Source organism: Pelodiscus sinensis, chromosome 2 (assembly GCF_052426305.1).
Source record: "Pelodiscus sinensis isolate ZL-2025 chromosome 2, ASM5242630v1, whole genome shotgun sequence".
NCBI classification, from domain to species: domain Eukaryota; kingdom Metazoa; phylum Chordata; order Testudines; family Trionychidae; genus Pelodiscus; species Pelodiscus sinensis.
In genome coordinates this window covers 105,486,504-105,507,724 of record NC_143053.1, presented here as the reverse complement: position 1 = coordinate 105,507,724, position 21,221 = coordinate 105,486,504, and the positions used below count along the sequence as shown (strand labels likewise).

At 43.4% G+C, this 21,221-nt stretch overlaps 1 long non-coding RNA gene across 3 annotated transcripts in view; it reads right to left on the bottom strand.

The window, feature by feature from the left end:
- Positions 1 to 21,221, bottom strand: part of LOC102448719 (uncharacterized) — a 99,339-nt gene that overhangs the window by 37,572 nt on the left and 40,546 nt on the right. For all 3 annotated transcript variants that reach the window (XR_016348833.1, XR_016348835.1, XR_016348834.1), the window contains exon 4: positions 1,375 to 1,500. This is a non-coding gene — a long non-coding RNA (uncharacterized LOC102448719). The remainder of the gene's footprint in view (positions 1 to 1,374; positions 1,501 to 21,221) is intronic.

Below are 21,221 nucleotides of genomic sequence, written 5' to 3'. Positions count from 1 at the left end.
AAGAGAATTATCATGTGTTCTGCCATTAACTGAATATGACAGAACTCTCTAACTGGGAGGAATGCTCTACACTCTAAGGCTACGTCTACACTGGCCCCTTTTCCGGAAGGGGCATGTTAATTTCAGCTATCGTAGTAGGGAAATCCGCGGGGGATTTAAATATCCCCCGCGGCATTTAAATAAAAATGTCCGCCGCTTTTTTCCGGCTTTTAGAAAAGCCGGAAAAGAGCGTCTACACTGGCCCCGATCCTCTGGAAAAAGCGCCCTTTTCCGGAGGCTCTTATTCCTACTTCAAAGAGCAGAATAATTGAAGCCAGTACAACTGGAACCAAATGTACCCCTGTAGATGTACCTACACACTACTGTAATAGTCTTTGTACAAATGTTCCTAGAAAGTATTTTATCTTGTAACTATTTCTGACTTTAATACCATGTACTTGTAAAATAACTTAAAATCTATCCCTTTGTAGTTAAATAAACTTGTTCTCTTTTTTAAATCAAAACGAATCTAGTGTTATGTTTAACTTTAACTATTGGGGTAATTCCAGTGAAAAGTGTTGCAACCTGTGTTGAAGTAAATACACACCCCATCCCTTCAGGTCCGGGTATGCAGGGGTGTGGACGCCACCTGGTCCGCAGCCGGGTCATCAGCAACCTCTATCAGTATGTACCAATGGCCCTTAGTCCAGGACAGTACAGCCTAAGGGCTAAAGTCATTAGCAAACGGAGTCAGTCATCACAGCCCTCCATTCAGGGCAGTAGAGCCTAATGACTAGAGTCTATAAGGGTATGTCTACACTGCACACTTATTTCAAAATAAGCTATTCTGGAAGAAATACTCTGAAATAGCTTATTTCAAAATAGTGTGTCTACACTGCAGGGAAACCTTCAAAACCTAGTCCAAGGCAGGTTGCCTAATGTGGATGTGCTACTTCGATTTAGAGCCCCAGGATACACTGAGGAGTAATTACTCTGAATGGCCCTGGGGAGGAGCTATTTCAACATAGCAGCAGTGGAGTGTCCACACTACTGCTATTCCAAAACAGCTATTTCAGAATAGGCGTTATTCCTCATGGAATGAAGTTTACAGATTTCTAAATAAGCCCATCCATTATTTTGAAATTATTTCAAAATGACGGAATTGCTGTCTAGATGCTCGTATTGTTATTTTGAAACAACGGCTGTTATTTCGAAATAACTGCTACGTAGATGGACCCTAAAAGTGGCCCTTGGTTCAGGGCAGCACAGCCTAATGACTGTCAGAGGATGCAGAGTGGCACTCAGGATAGTGACCTGTGTCAAAACTACCCAAAGGTATTTGCCATTTTAAAAAGTGGATTTCTAGTGTTTTGAAGCCTGATTCTATGGACTTACCTGAATTCCCAGCGCTGAAATATTCAGTGGAACCCTGCAGGACTCCAGCACTTCCATCAAAGACGCTCACTTGCGGTAGGGAGCCTGAGTGGACATTGTCTCCCCATGGCAGGGATGACTCATAACCTGAGGAAGGATAAAAAGGTTTTCCTATGATTGAGAGAGTTAAAAAAAGTCCTGCCATGAAAAACAAATTTGCTAAACGCCAAACATGGCACAGCTCACCAAAGATGTATGGGAAAGTGGATTTGCATCCTGCCAATCCTGGGACTGTGAAGTGTGACACAGAAGCAACTATAGCACTGCTTTAGCAGACTGTACGATCTTATTCTACATCAGCACTACTGAAGATAATGTTGTCATGCTCTAAAAACATAGTGAAACATATACAAATAGTAACAACCTGTAATTGATCACCTCAACACAGTGACCAACACTCAAGCCTAAGACCGGTTGGGATTCCCACAAACATGAATGGTGGTAAAACAATGAGGAGGATGCAAAAAAATACATTTGTTAAATCAGGAGAATTTCCTCTCCCCCCAGTTCTCCTGAAGGAGGCCGTAAGCAGAAAGCAGAAACTTGGAATATAACATTACTTCAGTCAAACCTCCCACTTTATTTTTTAAAAGACACAGTACAATCCTTTTTAAAAAAAAAAAAAAAAAAAAAAAAAGCTGCAAGAAACTAAAAAACCCTGCAAACTGGTTTGGGTTTTTTTTTTCTTAAGAGTTTACTGCAGAGCTCACCTGAAAAGTGTGGTAGGGTATGCCAGCCTGAAGGGGTTAGCATGAGTCTGTGGCTACAGTCACTGTTCCCCTACCTTCCCTGCAACAAGAGCTTGGAGAGGAGATAAGAGAAAGAGCCCAGCTCACTGATGGTTGACTGGAAACAGACTTCTTGAGCTAGTCCCATCAAGGAAGACTGGCTATGAATATTCATGAGACCATCAGGCCCAATCATGTGAGAAGACCTTGACTGTTGGACTTTCTTGGCATGCCAGAAAGACTAGGGCCCCTATGGACTACCGCCTATCTACCCACTTCTAGGTCTCCATGAGAACTGCATATGGACATGGGAGGATACTGGAAGCCAAACTAATATTACAACTAGAGCTACATTCTCTTTTGGAGTGGCAGATTTGTATTTTTATTAATAGTATTAATACAATTATTAAGAACTCTGCTTTGCCCTTCATGTGAGAGCCATTGCTTGTGCACATGGGAGCTTCCAGACCAACAGTAATCTTAATTATGTTGTGCTTGATTCTGGGGCTAGAGCCTGTCGAAGTTCAAAGGTCTAATTACTTTTATCAATTGAGAATTGTAAATAATCCACACAGTATAGTCAATAACCGTTCAACATAGCAAAGCAACCAAGGGGCATATGCATATTATAAATCCTATTGTCTTGCCTTAAGAATAAATACACTTAAATAGTCCTTTTCTTATTTGCAGTATAATTTTGTTCAATAATGGCTTGACCGTTCCTGGAACTCCTGCCCACAAATTCCATTTGCAAGTCAAAACACCATACTTGTTTCTCTGCAAGGCCTAGTAGTAGGAGTTGCTGCTTCCTGTTCACCTGAGGTGGAGCTATGGGCCCTGAACATTAGTCAAGATCACAATAAAAAGCATACTAAAGGCTCAGTCTTTATAGGTGATGTGCATCCTTAACTCTCAACAAATGCAGGATCAGGCCCTAAGACATGCATGTTTGTTTTCACATCCACTTGAAGATTTTCATTAGAACAAAAATAAAAAAAACCTTTTTCACAAGAGCCATGTAGAACACCTGCAGTAATCCATACTCAGGAAAGTAATTTAAGTTGGATTTCATATTCTAAAACTGCTTTATTGCAACATCATAGTGCTACTGTCCAAAACTGAGTCTGCATAAAGTGCTATATTTACCAGACTGATGTTAGCATGTATGGTTTGAATGATGACACAAGCAAAACTCTCCCCTGGAAAGGACAAATTAAAGATACCAAAATATTATGTTTCCTTTTGCCAATGAGAACAGCTGACAAGATGGCTTTACTGAGCACAACTGCAGCCAGCAAACATAGGTTATAATTTTCACAGGCTTTGTTTTTGAAATATGGAGTTAACAAAACATGCTATTTTTTTTCTTTTGAAATTGAAGGGTTTGTGTCTTTCATCTGGTGAAATGTAGTGTAAAAGTGAAAATAATATCAAGGTTACAAGCACCATAGGGAGGCTGCTAATGTGGGGGGAAAAGGGCATGTGGCCAGTTAAAATAATAAAAGACTATAGCACTTTCCCAGTGATGGCTGAAGCCAAGTTAGGTTTTTCCAAGTGGAGCCACAATAGTCCTTTTCGGATTATGTGGTTTGGCACAATACAGAATGAGTGAACTTACTTTCCTAGAAGAGAAAACACAATTAACAGGAACTACAAAGTCATGCCTTGGGTAAGCAATAACACACCACAGGGTGTATATTAAACACACTCAATATATGTACACCTTGGATGTGCTGAAGCATAGCAAACTGGCTCAATACAGAGTATGCATATACTGTTTGATGAACCTATCACCTTATTTAAAGAATAGATTTTCTATTAGCAATATGTAATTTAAAATAAAGTTTGAGATCTGTGTTTCTTGTACCTGAGCTGCTATGCTGATACCAACAACAGGAATGTTTTTGCTCATTTCCTCTCAGATAATAATACCTAGCATATTTAGGATCAGATTCTTTATTTACACTAAGGCCACTCTACATTCCTTTGGAAGTGCTAAAAGTCCCTTAACACTACCAATATGGTATAAATCAACCTGAGAATGAGGCATTTAGTGTCTTGCATGTTGAAAGCGCTGGGCACAAATTAGTTAATTAATCCTTAGGACACTCCTGTGAGATAGGTAAATTAGTAATTATTTCCCCACTCTCACATTAAAAAAAAACACATCAGGAACCTGCCCTACAGACGTGGAAAAAATAGCACAAAGGCTAGTTAGCAGCAAGGCTAGAATTAGAATTTAGGACTTCTTGATTCCCACCGGGTGTTCATTCCTCCAGCCTATATTGTATCTCTCTTCTATCTTCATCTGCCCAGTCCTGTCTTCTTTCAAGCACATTATGCCCTTTTGTAGACAATTAGTTTAATTCTTAAAGTATAAACTGTTTTCTGGTTTGAGCATACCATGCGAAAGGATCTTTGCTACTATCAACATTTAGCCATGCCATAGCAATATTGATACAACCTTCTCAATCTTTTAAACATTAGGCTCCTACTTCTCTAAAGAGCTACAACAAAATGGTGATTTATGGTCAGTATCACTACCACTTCTGAGAGGTGAACTGTCTTGGTGCACTCATAGCAACAAAATTAGAGATGCAGTGTTTGAGCGTCAGGCCGAAAGTTTGAGCAGTACTTTGGAAACTTGACCAAAGATCCAAACATTGTAACGGGTAGAAAAAGGGAATATGTGGAGAGGAGGAAATGCAAAGTTGAAGTCTTTTCTCAAGACTGTGACCAGATCACAATAGTAAAATAATCAGGCCACATGGAGGATACCATGAGCCTCACCTACTCCACAACTGCCCCGCCTCTGCCTCCTCCAGGCTCGTACCCCAACTCTGGCTTGTTGCATCCCTCCTTGTTGCATCTCCCTCCCACTGCTCACCTCCTCACTTCCCTGCCAGTCCCCTACCCACTCACAGAAAGGCTCCCAAAATATCTTGAATGATGTTCACTTGTTCGAAGGGACAGTAACTGTCTTCTGAAAGTGAAATGTTTGATAACTAGAGTAGTGCAGCCATAGAACCATTAGCTTAGGGCACAAATCTGTTCTGGGAGCTAACGTAAGAGAGATGAGAGTTACATAGAAGGAATAGAGTCTGACAGGCAATTCTGATGACCAGTGCTGTACAGCGCTTACCCACATGTTGAAGTGCTATTGATTTCAATGGGAGTTAAGTACATGCTTCAGTGCTTTGCTGAATTTTGGTCTCAGGCAGTAGAGATATAGTTCAGGAAGAGGTTAGACTTCAGTCTCCTGAAGGGAGGGGGCAGAGCTTCTGTATACATGGGCTCCAACAAGGTATAAGCAAGGGCCCCTCCAGAAGTTGCAACTCTTAGATTTCATGCTTGAGGTCTGCCTTAAGCCCATGCTCTGACTCCAGAGGCAGTTCTTAACTGCAACAGAGTTTGAGCTTCTTGCAACTTTGCCTTTGGGGCACGCAGTTTGTAATAAAAAAGAGGGAGGCAGGGTGATTAAGGCTGGGCATTCACGTAATTGAAGGATTGTTAGATTATCATGAAAACATTGCCAGGTACCCCACTTAAAAAGATGGGGCGGAAAAGAGTAGGTGTGAGCGTTTTGCTGCTGGGATTCTGATTCCAACTCTGGGAGTCCTTAACAGAGCTGTGAACAACATTTGTGAGAGCTGTTGAAAAATCCAGAGATTTAAAGTAGGTGGACTCAAAGCAGAGCTCAGAAAATTGAAGGTGAAAATTAAAAACTGACTTGCAAGACACGTCATTTTTTAAATAAAAATCAAACACAGAAGTATAGCACATTCAGCTGAAGTCCAAAAGAAGGAAAAACAAATACTATAATGTAAAGGAAACACATGATGACCCTGGGTAAGCATAGACTGTGGTAGCTTTATAAAAACAATCTTGCTGTGACATCTGGTTATTACTTTTGTAATGAGAGCATCCATAAGAAAACAGGGCAACATGCCAGAAAAAATAAAAGGGGGGGGAGGAGAGCTTTTATTCTCACTGCCAGGTGGCCCACACTCCTGAAAGAGCGTTACTTACTTATAGCTATTTCATCGGATATAGTTAGGGTGACCCCCTGGCTTGTTTTTAAAGGGACAGTCCTATGTTTAAACCCTCCTGCAGGTGTCCTGACTAACTTAAAAAGGGGCAAATTGTCCTGTATTTACTGTCTTCTCCCTCACACTGGTACTGGTGGGTCCTGCTACTGGCTTGATTCCTGCTTGCCAGTTGCCTGCCCACCAGCAGGGGGTGGGGTGGGAGGGCCAGTGGCTGACAACAGAGGTGATTGTGGAAGGCTGGCAGTGGAGCAAAGAGGTAGTGCATGAGGCTGGTTGTTCCCTCTGCTGGTCAATCAGCACACCCTTCACTACGTGCTAGCTCTTGTCCAGCAGGGCCAGCCCCTTGTTCCATTTCCAGCTAGCACTGGCTGTGCATTACAAGCTGCAGTGGTAAGTGAGTGTGGGTAGGTGCCAGGCAGCAGCCAGTTACATGTCACCTCTGCTGCCCACTTATTAACCCTTTACATATTTCTCCCTCTCTGTCCTCTCCATGGTCTGCCCCTTCACTCCTTCCCAGCCCCACTGCTCCTTCATACTCTCTCCAGCTGGGCATGTCCTACTCCAAGCACTGTGGAGAACCAGCCCCTCGTTGGACAAAGACCCAGCACATTCAATTGCAGTCAGCATATTTGTGCACTAAATAGATTAACTGCAGTGTTAGTATATAGGTTAAAGCTCGCTGGATGTTTTGTTCCCTAGTAGTTTTTAGAAGTAATGTGTATATCCTTTTATTTTTAATTTATGCATTTGGCTATTAATGTGTGATGGGCATGGTCTGGATTTGCTTATGCAAAGAAGATTATCTCAATTTATTTTTTTAACAAAACTCATCCCAATAATGACACTATTTGTTGAGGGGGAAGCACAGTAAAAACTGGTAGATGCCTCACAGCACTGTAATCTTGAATAAGTAAATCTTCCAAAAACACAAGATGGAATGTGTTCCAAGAATGCACTTGAACTACCATCTGTGCCCTGGGAAAATGAAAATTGGATGTAGAGGAAATTAAGCATGAACTGAAAAATGTTTTTTTCCTTGTACTGTCCAAAAATAGCAGTTTTGTTTTCTGAAAATATAAGGTGAGAGAACAACAGAAAGAAAATCATATTTGTGCATAATACATTAGAAAAATTGTTTAAGTAAGACTCAACTACGTGTAAATGAGCTCTGTGATTATGTTTTCTCTTTTGCAGTATGTAAACAATTTAGCTTGATAAATAGGTACCAAATTATTCTTCAGCAGTTAGGAGCAAGTATTTTAATGGAAAAAAATGCTACTATGTAGTGCTGTGATTTCTATATTTCTATACAAGTCACTGTTTCTGTTGCATTTATTTTTGTCATGCTCTGCTCTTTCAGTCTCTGACTATCTGTTCTAGGATGTTATGACATCAGGGCACTAGAACAAACAGGCGGGAGACAGAAACGGAATGGGATGCAAAATGAATATATGTCTGACAAGGCATGTGCTGTTAGGTTGAAATAGCATCAGGAAACAGTGGCAAAAATAATAATTACCACAGGAAGACAGAATTTAAGTATTAGGAAGAGCAAGGCCAACCTAATATCTAAGTGAGAAAAACAACCCAAGATTCAGGAAAGCTATAAAAAATAAAAAGAAAGAATTAAGGGAAGCAAATTCCATAAATATTGTAATACTTTGCAGAGACTGGGCTATGGTTTAGCCTAGAGAATCAAAATTAAAACAAGATTTTAAGGTTTTCTTGTGCACTCATCATTTATTCCTGTGAAAACTGTAATATTTCCCCTATTGATAAATAATAAATAACGATGGATCACTTAGTTTTATTGGGGCTTGTAGCCCCTCCGGGCTCACAGAGGGGCTCTTCCCCCCCCTCTGGGTCAGTGGGGATGTGTCTAGACTACATGGCTCCGTCAACGGAGCCATGTAGATGAGGCAGGACAACAAAGGGAAATGAAGTGGTGATTTAAATAATCGCTGCTTCATTTAAATCAAAATGGCCACTGCGCTGTGCCGATCAGCAGTTTATCGGCACAGCGCGGCAGTCTAGATGGGGATCTGCTGACCCCAGAACCCTTTGTCGGCAGATCTTTTATGCCTCGTGAAACCAGGCTTACAGGATCTGCCAACAAAGCGTTCTGGGGTCGGCAGATCCCTGTCTAGACTGCTGCGCTGTGCCGACAAACAGCTGATCGGCACAGCGCAGTGGCCATTTTGATTTAAATGAAGCAGCGCTTATTTAAATCGCAGCTTCATTTCCCTTTGTCGTCCTGCCTCATCTACATGGCTCCGTCGACGTACCCTGGGAGGCCACTCTGCCACACTACACAGCTCTTCATATTTTACTACTCTTGAAATATTTGAAAATACATCACAGCACAGTACTGTTTAAGGAAACACCATTATTTGGGAACAGAACCAGACTCTTTGGTCAATGAAGCAAACAGAAAAAAAAAACATGGAAAACTAGAGTATAACAACTGTTCTCTTTTCAATAATCTCAAAACATAAAGAAACTGAAAATTATTTGAAAACAAAATATAACAATTATGTTTGTATACATTAATGATACACTGATTATTCTTAAGTAAGCACCTATATATGCACTGTAAACAACTTCTATGCAAAATCCATCCCAGAGGGGACAGGAAAGAGAACCATGGTTCTTTCCCTAGCTCATTTCACACTGATCAGCGTAGCTGCCCAGCCATTCAAAGGGGTGCAGGCAGCACCATTCAAAGACATGAAGCACCTACACACTTCAGCTATGTCCACACTACAAGTGCATTTTTGCACCAGAAAATTTACAGTAAATCGTAAGAGAGGGCTTTTTGCACAAGAATTATTCCTCTTTCAATGAAGAATAAGCCTTTTTGCACAAGAGCTCTTGCGCAAAAAGGTGTATGTGGATGGCAAACGGGTTTATTGCGGAAAAACAGCCTATCAGAGAAAGCACAGGTGCTCTGATTGCCATTAACAGAATGGCAATCAGACCTTTGTTGTGCAAGAGCATCCATGGCAGCATGGACACTGTTGTGCAAGAATTTTTTGTGGAAGATCTCTTCTGTAAAAAGGTTCTTGCACAAGAAGTTTACAGTGTAGACGTAGCCTTCTACCCCTATATGTCAAAGAGGTATAATGCCTCCAGAGGCATCCACTACCATCTGTGATCCCCCGCAACTCTTCCTGGGTGATTTGCTAAAACACACAATTTGGCCCTGAATGTTCATAGAGCTAAACTGGGGATACAAAGAAACAGTCATGTGCTTACAAAATATTGTTTGATTTTTATGACTCGTGAATGCATTTTCACATTATCTAGAATGGCTTATTTTCCTATTTCTTCCACTGAAATGTGCTTCCTCTATTCCAGAAGCTTTCAGTATCTTAATCTTTTCTCGAGAAATTTAGAGAAGAAATCTTTATTTGGAAAATAATAGACTTATTTGAGATCTATCTAGTGCTTCCCAATTGAAGATTGGCCAGAAATAATACAAGAACAGCCCTTTGCATGATATTTTGGCAGTTCTGCTTCTGGCTAAAGCCAAGATGTGTAGAGTGTCATGAAAATTTAAAACAAAAAAGTTAACTAAATGTTTATTGAAGTTAAACATTTTCAGATTCACTTTACATCAAGTTTAGTTGTGTGTGCAGCTTCTTTGTGTATGTCAGTTCTTGTTTTACCCACAATTTTTCATCTGTTTTAAGACTTAACACAACATTAAGACATGAAGTGCTATTGAGAACAGAAACTGGCAGGATCTGAAGGGCAATTTTGTTCTCTTTTGTTTCTGATACTGTCATTTAGATGCTCACTTAAAGCTAAAACTTTTAAGTTTTGCTTTTCCTTTTAAACTCTAAATGTGAATTTGTTAAATGCTGATTTATAATGTTTTTCTCTTAAGAGAAAAAGGAATACTTAAGAGCTCATAGAGTCCTGCTGAAGATAATGAGGAACTGCAGCCTGCTCCTTTCAATAGCACTCAATGGGTAGATAGAATTTGTAAAAAGATCTTATTTTCATTTGTAAAATTCATAGCTCTTGATTTATCATTCGTAAGGGTAAGTATAATTCCAGCTACGATTTCCTCAAGAACTAAAGTAAGGAGAAACATCATAAAGTTGAACGGAGCAGGGAAACAAAAAGCAGTATACTCCCAAAGCTTGTATATTTACACTGAACATTCAGCTAAATTAGTACAAAAAATAACACAGAAGGTTTATTCCTCAGGACAAATGAAGTGGGAGAAGGCAAAGGTTGGCTCTAAAGTAGCTTTCCGCCTCCCTTGATCCTGGAGACAGCCAGAAGCTAAGAGATACCCAAGCACAAATCAGAGCAGCCTGTTCTTACTTGCACTGGCTAGAATTAGCAGTGAGGGATTATTCCATTGACTAGGAATCAGCAGGGCACATCAAATTCTAGCCCCAACTCTTCTGGCTTCTCTCATGACACATCTCCATCCTGGAATGCTAGCTTGCACTGTCCACCTTCCTTTACGTAAGTCCAGGTTTCTTCTAACTTGGTAATCCTTAGGTTGGTTTAAGATCTTTTGGTGTCGCTGCAGTGATCTGAGGGGACCTTATCAGGACCGAAAATTCTCACCCAGAATGTTTATGTCAAAGGTTTCATATCCTTAACTGGCATACTGATGTTTACAATGTAAATTAGACAATAGCAAGGTACTGTTAAGGTAGTCATCTAGGGGAATCATCAAAATTGCTCAATTTGTTGATGAAGGCCAACATTTCAACCAGTATTTGAAAGCATGCCTGAATATCTCTGCACACAACTAACTGTCATGTGAAATATGGCTGTGCTCTCAAATACTGTGGATGAAATTTTGGCGGTATGTAGAAAATTTGGTCATAAGAATGTGGATTTAGATAAAGAGGGTCACATTTACAGAGTGACATACAAGAGTGCACAAGCACAGGAATTGAATTATTTTCAGATGAACTCTTCAAGTGCTTTAGTGCAATTGAAAACAAGGAATTGGTGCTGTGCAAAGGTGTGTATCAGTGTTCCCAAACGTATGCACAATTTATTGATGGATTTTCTACAATAGCAAGAGACTTTTTATGTGCAGTTTTACACTGATCAATGCCCTTTTGATGATTAACATATGTCCCCTTTTACTCGTGCATTCATTTGCATTATCATTAACAACTTAATTTCCTTCCATATCAAACAATGACCTTTGAACCAGGAAAAAAATCAGTAGCAGGTGAAGCTTATTTTCAATTCCCTTGAAATCAATTTGCTGTTAATTTCAGATGAAAATAGCTTAACAAAAAAAACGTTTGTGATTCCTCACAGGCCTTGCCTATACTTCTGAGATTTACTCCTCCAAAAATGTTAAAAGTCTGAATTTTTGTTTGAACTCCCAGGGCAAAAATAGCATCTTTCTTCTCTTCATTTTCCCTTCAGTACATCCAGAGGATCTTGTGGTTTAAATATGCCCACTTTGCCATACGTAATTGTATAACTTTGGACAAGTTATTTAACCTTTCTGCACCTGTTTTCCAAAGAGTAAAATGGTAATATTCATCTACCTCACAAGGTTGTTTACAAGTGGCTTAATTAACATATGTAAAGCACTTTCCTCAGGTTGTATATATTAACGTATATACATCAAGTATTATTATTGTAGGTTGCGCTGATATGATTGGCTAAGACTATTGATCATTTTTATAAACTCACAGTTTTGTCTACACTATCAGGTGTCAAAAATCAAAAAGGAGTCATATAAAAAGTGGAAACTAGGACAAAGTACAAAGGATGAATATAAACAAATAACATAAGTATTTAGGTGCAAAATTAGAAAGGCGAAGGCACAAAACAATCTCAGTCTAGCTAGAGACATAAAGGGAAACAAGAAAACATTCTACAAATATATTAGAAGCAAGAAGACCAATGACAGGGTAGGCCCATTGCTCAATGAAGAGGGAGAAACAATTAACAGAAAATGTGGAAATGGCAGAAGTACTTAATGACTTCTTCGTTTTGGTTTTCACCAAGAAGTTTGGTGGTGACTAGATGCCTAACATAGGGTATGTCTACACTACCCTCCTAATTCGAACTAGGAGGGTAATGTAGGCATACCGCACTTGCAAATGAAGCCCGGGATTTGAATTTCCCGGGCTTCATTTGCATAAAGCCGGCCGGCGCCATTTTTAAATGCCGGCAGTTCGAACCCCGTGCCGCGCGGCTACACGCGACACGGAGTAGCTAGTTCGGATTAGGCTTCCTAATCCGAACTAGCTGTACTCCTCGTGGAATGAGGAAATTTAAATGACTTTGTTTGTATTTCTCGTTCTTATTATACATAGGGCAAGTAGCACAGCCAATCATTAAAGTTGCTCAGTATCTCCCATAATAAAACCCTGTATTTCAGTTTCTTGTAACGTCACCAAGCTTTTGAGCTGAAATTTTTAATGCTAGATGCATGCCTCAGGCTGAACAATTCTGAAAAATTTCAATGAAAACAACTCAGATGTTTCTAAGAATAAAGTTTTACAAAACTATGTACAGGAGTACTGTGCCCAATTCTGGGATGAACTTGAGGAAAGATATGAACAAATTGGAGAAAATCCAGAGGAAAGCAACAAAAATGATTAAAGGTCTAGAAAACATGACCCACAAGGAAAGATTGAAAAAAAAAACTGAGTTTGTTTAGTCTGGACAAGAAACAACCAAGAGGAGACATGATAACGGTCCTGAAGTACATAAAAGGTTATAAAGAGGAGGGTGATAAACTTTTCTCCTTAATCACAGAGCACAGGACAAGAAGTACTGGGCATAAATTTCAGGAAGGGAGATTTAGATTAGACATTAGAAAAAACTGCTTCACTGTAAGGATAGTAAAGCACTGCAACAAATTATTTAGAGAGGTTGTGGAATCTTTGTCATGGGAGATTTTTAAGAACAGATTTAACAAACACTAGTCAGGGATGGTCTAATTAATACATAGTCCTGTCTCAATGCACTGAACTGGACTAGATGACCTCTCTTCACAGGCCCATATCCTGGATTTTCTGGGGGTAGGAGTGCTTTTTTTGTAAATGTAGACAGTAGGTTTTTTAAATATAAAGGAGTTCAAAATAGTCATGCAATAGGTATGCATAAGAGAGGTTAATGAAAAATTTCAGTGGAAACAATGATTGGTAAACTGATTTTGTTATAACATACTAGTAGTTTATACAGTAATAAAGTGGCAAGCCATAATTTCACTGCAACAAAAACTGGAATATTTTGGAATATTGAAATTACTTTCTGGGATCTTGATGTAATATTGTAAGTGACAAACAGTATTCCAAAATAGTTCAGTTTTTGTTGCAGTGAAATTGTGGTTTATCACTATTATAAGCATGATCAACTATTTCATCTTGGTGACATTAGTTGCCAATTGAGGATAATGTGTCTTGTGTCTCCATGACAGCGTTTAGTGCTGATTGGAGCTCTGGGGTGGGATAATCAGTGTGGAAGTTCCATAAACTCATTGCTAATTCATTTCTTTTGTTTTCATACAGCCAATTGGAAACTAGTAATCCACTTCATCTATTTCCTCCAAAATAGGACCAATCGGCACAGCCTGACATAAGGTACAAGGTACTCTTTGACCTATTAGCTCTATTCAGGAAGAGAACTTCCCTATACTTGTTTCTTGTGAAAGGTAGGCCACTTAAAATACAAGCTTCAGACTCATGAGAGGAGGTTCATGCGAAGTGTTCATGCGAAGTGTTTCCAGTGAAGTGTGCAAGACGGAAATATATAGTTGGCATTTTTGATGTAGACGTACTCACTGGGAAGTGAATTGAGACCACTATCTCATTCCACAAGAGTATATGTCTGAACAACTTTCAGATCATAATGACTTTTTGGCCATTTGATCTTGACACCAGCTAAGGAATTAGACCATGAAACTCCATAGCTCAATGCTGGTTTTATCCCCATCAGTATTTTTAAATGAATATTCTGCAACATTTCATAGTGAGAGGAATTCTGAAGATCATCAAGACATGTAAAAATTATTAGGGAGAAACTCATCGATTTCCTCATTAAAATGTCTGCCTCTTTGGTTACAAAGCTATTTTTAAATAATTTGCTGCAGTAAAGTTAGTATTACTTTTCAAGTGTGAAAAGACTTCTACTAAATAAAGGTGGGCCCTGGAGGACTTTGGAGTGCAGCAGAGCTTGTTTTCTTTATTGAAATTTGACCAAATAAAATGCACACTTGCATGCCCGTGTGAAACACACACCAAACCACTAGAAGAACATGAAAAACTTGAAGAACATTAATTTTGGTTTACTCAAACATTTTTATTCAAATTTTTTACAACCCCTCATAGATTTCTTAGGTTCAAATCAACCTTCTCTCCCCCTTCAGGTTTGAGGGCCAAACAGGTTTGGGCTGCGAGGAGGTACTGGGAGCTGGAATGCAGCTCCTCTGGGTTGCGGGGGAGAGCCAACACCTGGCTCAGCTGGGCTGCAGGAGGAGGCAGGGAGCTGGTGCACAGCTCAGCTGGGCTGCAGGGCGGAGGAGGACTAGAGCAGCTGCGTGGCTCATCTGGGTAGGAGCCGGCATGCAGCTCAGCTGGGCTGGGGCAGGTCCGGGAGCGGGTATGCAACTCAGTTGGGCCAACTTGAGGGACAATGGGGGAGTGCATGCACTCCCTTTACGCACACACCCCCGGAGTACAGGCTTGCCTCAAATCCATGATTCTAAATTATTTTCCACATGTTTAAATATTCTTGGCCAAATTATAAGCCTCTGAAAATCAAGTTGGCACTAGGGTTGCCCACTTTCTGACTGCAGAAAACAGCACTATCCCTGTCCTGAGGCCCCCTCCTCCTGCTCATTCCATCTCCCTTCTCTCGGTGGCTTGCTCTCGCCCACCCTCACTCGCTCATTTTCACTGGGCTGGGGAAGAAGGTTGGGGTGCAGGAGAGTATAAGGGCTCCGATTGGGATTGTGGGCTCCAGGGTGGGGCTGGAGATGAGCCGTGTGGAGTGCAGGAGGGGGCTGTAGACTGGGGGGTGGAACAAAGAGGTTCAGCATATGGAAGGGGGTTCAAAAAGAGGTGTGGGGTGCAGGCTCTGAGAAGGAGTTTGGTGGGGGGGGGCAGTTCCAGCCTGGGGTAGAGACTTGGGGCATGGGAGGAGGTTCCAACTTGGATAAGGGGTTAGATCATGGGAGGTTTGGGGTGCAGGCTCCAGTCAGCACTTATCTCAGATGGCTGATGAAGAGCCCAGGGAGGGAAACAAGAGTTGCAAAAGGGAGAGGAGGAGCCAAGAATGGAAATACAGTCAAGTCATTGCAGAAAGGAATATATTATTGAACCACTAAAACACCCTTTCAAGTGTGTTTAAGGACCTGATTCAAATCCCACTGATTTCAGCGGAAGTCTTTCTTTTCAGTTCAGTGGGATTTGAATCAGGCTCTTAAATCCTTTATTAAAATATTGTAAAAAATAACAGTCGTTAAGGATTGTATAAGTTGATGACCCAAGGACTATAAGTTATCAGCAAATGCATCCTGTTTTTCTCATAATACCGCAAACAAGGGGTCTCAAGCTCCCAGCCAATGGCCCATCTCTGGCCAAAGAAATTGCACGATCAGGCCAGGGAGCCCTGGCGGGCTGAGGGAGAGGAAACAGTCTGTTACTGTTCCTCAAGCCCTGCCCCTTCCTGCCATCGCCCCGCCTTCTCCCCCCACAGCACCCTGTCCCCACAAATACAACTTCAGATTACCCGGGTGCCTGTCACGAGGTGGCAGTGGCGTTTGGGGCTCCCTATGCTCTCAGTGGAGCCGAGAGGAAACAGAGCACACTCTGTGGGTGCACTCACTCCTCTTATCCATGGCTCCTGCCACTATGGGGAGTGCGGAGAGACCCAACTGTGGCTGCCATGCTGTGCAAGGCCCACTAGTAATCCCACATTCCTAATGTGCGCCAAGTCATGTGTAGATGTGCACTCCTAGTAGAAACACATGCTGCTGGCTGTGGTTGCTGGAGGTGTTCTTCTAATCATCTGGGCAGAATATGAATCTCTTCTGGGTGGCCGCCCAAGTGTTCTGTGTACACAGAACACTGCCCCCAGCCTGCTGGGACTCCTGCACCAGATTGTGCAATTGGTCTGGCCAGGGATGGCCCAGGGCCGGACTAAGGGGTGGGCAAGCCGGGCAGTTGCCCAGGGCGCCAACCAATGGGGGGTGCCTGATGGCAGCTGTAAGGAGCGCATGGTGCTCCTCTTAGATGCCATCAGGCGCTGTGCAGTGTCCTTCCCCCTGCGGCTGCGGGGCCCTGCACGGCCAGGCATGGCCCACCTGGGTGGCCCTGGTCTATGCACCAGCAGCGGTGGCTGGACAGCACATGCGCTGTGCACCCGTCCACGTGCCCCGGGGATGGGCTCGCGCATGCGCTGTGTGCCCGGCGGTGGGACCGCGCGCCCCAAGGGGGCAGGCTCGCGCATGTGCTGTGCTCCCGGGGCACCAAAATGGCTCGGGCCGGCCCTGGGATGGCTCATGGGCTGGGAGGTTGAGACTCTTGCTGTAAACAGTGTATTTAAATTAGAGCTGTGCAAAATTCAGTTCAATGTGAAATTTTCTTTATACTACTGAAGTTCAGCCTGATAGTCCTTTATGTGAACAGTACTATTGACAGCTGTGGGAACATGAAAAATGATGAAGGCCAGGATCCACGAAGGGACATATGTGCTTAAATCTAGAAGTTAGGAGCCTAAATCCAGTTTTAGGTGCTACTATTATCCACAGAACTCCCCCTCAGCTACTGCCCAAATGTTAGGTACATAAGGTCACTCAGCACCTAAGTTTTCTGCAATAAAAGTTCTCCTCGCTTGCTCTCTAGGTATCCAGATTCACAACTCCTGCCTAAGCCCAAGAGGGATCCACAAGCTGGGGAAGATAGGGATTCCTCTGACTAACTCGTGCTTGTCTCCTTAATTTTACACAAAAAAGCTGGGCTTGGGTGGGATCTCCCTTCAATTAGGCTTAGAAAAAATAGATTTTTAAATTGGCAAATCTACGGGAAAATTTAAATAGATGTTATAAAATTTAAATTGCTTAAAAATAAACATCAGAATTATCCATTGAAATTATTTGGGCGGGATAAAGTTTTGCCAAATTGACTTCTAACCTTTAGCTGTGGCAGTGGAACAGTTTTTGGAGTGGAGGTGCTGAGCTGTGGCTTGGAGCAGGATTGTAGCTTCTGGAAGAGGGGACACAGACAGGAATAGATTAGCCTTAGTTGGGGGGGGTGGAACCAGCAGCCAGGGCCTGGAAAGGCAACAGAGCCTCCTTGTGCTGGACCCAGAGCACGCAGCCAGCACCCTGTGCAAAACCCACACCTCTAGTTCCTACACCCTTTAGCCCAGTGGTCACCAACCAGTAGATCAGGATCTACTGGTAGATCTTGGAGCCTTTGACAGATGATCCTGATTGGTTTGGCTGGGAGGCTGTCAAGTGTCGGCACTTCATCTGCCCCTCGCAGCACTGCTGCTGCCCTCTGCCTTGGAGCTGCATCCCAGCCCAGGGAGCCTCCTGCTTGCTGTGCATGGCACAGGAAGAAGAAGAGGAGTTGCTAATGTCAAGGTGCTCCTCCCCCCACCCTGTACCCCATCTCCATAGAGCAAAGCGGGGCAGTTTTAGGAGTGGTACAGAGCCAGGGTAAGGGTGAGCCTGACTTAGCCCCCTGCACCATCATCCAGAAGCCACCTGTGGTAAGCGGTACCCAGCTGGAGCCTGCATTCCAAACCCCGTCCCCTGTCCTGAAACCCTCCTGCACCCCAAACCGCTCCTCTAGCCCTGATTCCCTCTGTACCCAAACTCCCAACCAGAGCCTGCACCCTCCTCCCTTCAGCTCCCTGCCCCAGGATCAGCTCAGAGCCCCACCCACAGTCCAAATCCTTTAGCCCAGGGTGTTTTGCCCACAGCCTCAGAAAAGTGAGTGAGGATGGGGGAGGGACTGAGGATGGCGTGAGAAGGGGTGGGAAGGAGGCGGGGCAAGGGTGTTTGGATTGAAGGTAGATCCTGGATTGCACTGAAATTCAAAATGTGATCTTGTGCTTAAAAAGGTTGGAGACCCCTGCTTTAGCCCATTGGTTGAGGTACTTATTTATAATGCAGGTGGTTCAAGTTTTCCTTTGCCTGGATAAGCTGAGATTTGAACTGGGATTTGCCACCTTTCAAGTGAGCATTCTAACCACTGGGATATAGAGTGACTCTCACTTTCTCTTGCCCAGTGTTTCTTAAACTGCGTTCTGCAGCACACTGGTGTGCCACGAGGCAGTTGGAGGTGTGCCACGGAGAACAACAGAATTCAAAATGGCCACCCTTAAAAGGGCAGGTGACCTTTTTTTCTCAATAACTTTCCCCCAACCCTTTTTCCCCCCACCTTTTTTCTTTTCTTTTCTTTTTTCCTCAACAAAAAATCCTTGGCGTTCCTCATAAAAAAAATTATTGTTTGGTGTTCTTTGATCTTAAAAAGTTTAAGAAACACTGCTCTAGCCAAATTAATATTTAATTATTCAAGTATTTTAATTGAAGTGGAATACCTCCATAGAAGAGAGTGAGGGAGATCCACATCTGAATACCCCATAGCCAAGTGGCAGGAGCATTTGTGTTAAATGTAATCCTTATACAGGAAAACTCTAAATTAAATAAAAACAATCAGTAGTCCTGTAGCACCTTAGGGTACGTCTACACTACAGCGCTAGTTCGAACTAACTTAGTTCGAATTAGTTAATTCGAACTAAGCAAGTTCGAACTAACGCATCTAGAACTAAAAACTAGTTCGAACTAGCGTTTTGCTAGTTCGAACTAGCAAGTCCACATTGAGTGGACTCTGAACAGGGCTTAAGGATGGCCGGAAGCAGTGCCGGCAGGGCATAAAAGGAGGACTTAGAGCATGGAGATACTGTCTCAGGCTAGCCGAGGGCTGCGCTTAAAGGGTCCCGACCCCCACCCCGGACACACAGTTCTAAGGGGTGCCCCGCTTGCAAAGAAGTTCTGGCTTGGAGTGCCCTGAGTGCCCACACTGGGCACATCACACCACTCGGCCATCAGCCCGGCTGCACTTGCCGCAGGCTGCCATCTGGGGAGAGGGAGTAATTGGGGGGCTGCAGGAGAGCTTCCACCCCCAGAAGCCCGCAGAGCCAGCCCAGTCCTCCCCATCGGGGGCTCGTACCCCATTCCTCCCTCACCTCCTTCCACTTGCCCTTCCCTAGCCCCCCTTCTTATTGATGTACAAAATAAAGATAACGTTTCTTCCAACATTGACTCTGTCTTTATTGAACAAAACTGGGGGAGACTGGGAAAAGGAGGTGGGAGAGGGGAAGAGAAAGGCTGGGAGAGGGGAGGGCAACTAACATGATCAGGGGTTGGGAACAGGTCCCAGATGAAGAGAGGCTACAGAGACTGGGACTGTTCAGCTTAGAAAAGAGGAGACGGAGCGCGGACAGGATAGAGGTCTCTAAAAGCAGGGGTTGGGTGGAGAGGGTGCATTCAGAAAAGTTCTTCCTGAGTTCCCATAAAGAAGGACTAGAGGACACCAAAGGAAAGGAATGGGTAGCAGGCTTGAAACTAGTAAGAGAAAGTTGTTCTTGACAAAGCAAATAGTTAACCTGTGGAACTCCTTGCTGCAGGAGGCTGTGAAGGCTACAACTAGAACAGAGTTTAAAGGGAAGTGAGATCAAGTCATGGAGGTTGGGTCCATGGAGTCCTATTAGCCAGGGGGTAGGAGTGGTGTCCCTGCCCAAAGTTTGTGGAAGGCTGGAGAGGGATGGCACGAGACAAATGGCTTGGTCATTGTCTTCGGTCCATCCCCTCCAGGGTCCCTAGGGTTGGCCGCTGTGGGCAGACAGGCTACTGGGCTAGATGGACCTTTGGTCTGACCCAGGACGGCCATTGTAAGCTCAGGGCTCAGTGTCGGGGGTCTCAGTGGACCCCCTTGATTTTCATGCACACCTGGTCCTGGGTGGCCAGGCTGGCAGCTCTCCTGCCCTAGACGGCCACTTTCCTGTGCCTAGTGCGGAGATCGTGGACGAGGTCCACGATGTCCGCACTAGCCCAGGAAGGTGCCCGCCTCTTGCGGTCCAGGGCAAGCTCCCGGGAGCCGCCAGCCTGGTCCCGGCAAGAGGGGGTGGGCTGGGGGGCATCGGGTGGGTGGCTCTGTGCCGTGCCAGGTGCAGGGTCTGCTAGCTGGGTGCTGGCAGGCTTGCACCTGGCACGGGCACCGTAGCCAGCCCGTGCCCCTTTAAGGGGTCCGGGGCCGGGAGGGGGGCATAGAGTTTCCCTGGTGTTGGCCAGAGTGGCCACCAGGGAAACCTGGGGAGGGCTAGCCTCCCACTAGTTCGAACTAAAGGGCTACACAGCCCTTAGTTCGAACTAGCTAGTTCGAACTAGGCGTTAGTCCTCGTAAAATGAGGTTTACCTAGTTCGAACTAAGCGCTCCGCTAGTTCGATTCAAATTCGAACTAGCGAAGCGCTAGTGTAGCGCATAGGAAAGTTAGTTCGAACTAACGTCCGTTAGTTCGAACTAACTTTCTAGTGTAGACATACCCTTAGAGACTAACTAATATATATCATACATAGTATCATGAGCTTTCGTGGCTAAAACCCACTTCTTCAGATGAGCTTGAAACCTTGTTTTTAAAGTTACAGACTAATGTGGCTACTCCTCTGAGACTTCTAAATTCAATAGAAGTTTTACTTAAGCAAATAAATAATGTCTAAACCTCAAAATATAGACCCTAAAATCTATACCACATGCTGCCAAAACTGATTTATGCACTTTACTTATAATGAAAATGACATGTCAAATTAAAACACTGTTTAGAGTACAAGTTGAAACTCTCTAAACTGGACTCGCCGGTCCGACAATATCTGTGGTTCAAAAAGACCATGGATGATGCCAAACCAGGGAGTTGTAGTGGAGGGCCAGAGGCAGGAGCTCTGTGGGGGCTGCGAGCCCAGCAGGGCTGGCTGCAGGGGGACCGGAAGCCCTGCTGCCGGAGTCTGGCTAAACTGACG